Here is a 1620-nt window from a genome sequence, read left to right as displayed (position 1 = left end):
TCTTTCCCTGGAAACTCACTGAGCACTGGCAGTAGGGCATGGAGAGGACTCTGTGGATGAGATGAGAGTTTGCAAGCCTTGGAGTGAGCTGATGTCACAACACAGCTCTCAAGCATGTAGTGACAGAGCAATTATTTGAACTACATTTCTGTGTGTGGCAGCTCCACTTCTTCCTAACATGAGTCCTGCATCAACGCCAAACAAACATCCTCTTAACGGTCAGCATTGGCTGGCAGTTTTGAAGGACCAAGTAAATTTGGAATTCTTTCCTCTGCCAAAGTTACAACAGGCAATATGAGAAAGGCTGCAGCTAGATCTGGGCTAGAAACATTTCTCTTGTTCTAGGAAAATTTTTGAGATTTTAAATGTTTTCTTCTTCTTCACTGGCATAGAATCATGGTGTTTCAGAATAATTGGACAGAAGTGGAGCAAGGAGACTTTCCTCATTCCAGAAAACCCAGTAACTTGATAATTGAGGTTTTCAAACAACATATGGGAAACCCAGCTTCAATTGCATAATCCATATGACAATCTGAGCCTCAACTTCCCCACTCAAAGATGACTTTAACCATAATGCTGGTGCATGAACCATATGCTTTAACCATAATGCAGATTTCTTCTGCATAAATGCCACTTTCAATAAGCAATTTCATATCATTAGGGCCAGAAAAATAAAGAAAGATTAACTGGTTGTGGATAGCTGATTTTAAGGTAGGGTTGATGAAGTCTCCACACACTGTGAAGATGAGTTAATTATTTCTGTAAAATAAAAGAAGAGCATGGGAAATGGAGAGTCAGTCTGCAACGGGGACCTAGATTTGTTTTTTCCATATTCAGCCTAAGCACTCTACCTACTGTATTGCTCTACTGTCTATTTTGGTTTATCGACCCACAAATTTGCTATACACTGTGCCAAGCTGTAATAAGATCTATTCTGCAAGAGCAGTAACCCTAATGGGTAAATACCAGACTTTTACCTACTTAAAATTTCCCTGTAATTCAGACTGGATACACTTCTTAACACTTCCCCTAAACACTGCTTTAAAGAGTGAAAGGTGTTCAATATAGCTATTTTGATTATATCTACATTAACTTCCAAGGAAATACTGCAAACCCATAGATTTTTTTTAGGAGAGACTCATTCAGCTTGGAGTGTTTGAAGCACGTGCTCAGCCTCAGCAAGCTCCATGGCAGAGATCCTGTTTCAGCTACGCAGTTCACGCAGCATCAGACTGATACCCTGCTCTGTGTTTTTTGTGACCTTAGGTAAACCACAGAGGAGCTGTGCTAAAAGCTGCAGGACCCAAAAGTGCTCTGTACCCCCAACAAATAAATAAATAAATAAAGTACAAGCCATCAGGCTGAAATTAAGGCAGGACAGAAAGAAAAGGATGTCCCCTGCAGCCTGAGGGCTGCCTTCACCTGCAGTGTAGGACTGACTGCAGCAGGGTGCCCGTGGGCGCCAGCCACTGCTTCATGGCCTCGGCCTCGCTACCCCTATGCCCGTCCTTGTGCCTAATGGCCGCTCAGCAGCCTCACAGCCACGCACAGAATCACAGAATCACAGAATGTTGGGGATTGGAAGGGACCTCAAAAGATCATCCAGTCCAATCCCCCTGC

The sequence above is a fragment of the Antrostomus carolinensis genome, unplaced genomic scaffold, assembly GCF_000700745.2.
Source record: "Antrostomus carolinensis isolate BGI_N321 unplaced genomic scaffold, ASM70074v2 scaffold10283, whole genome shotgun sequence".
NCBI lineage: Eukaryota > Metazoa > Chordata > Aves > Caprimulgiformes > Caprimulgidae > Antrostomus > Antrostomus carolinensis.
This window is presented reverse-complemented; position numbering follows the sequence as displayed.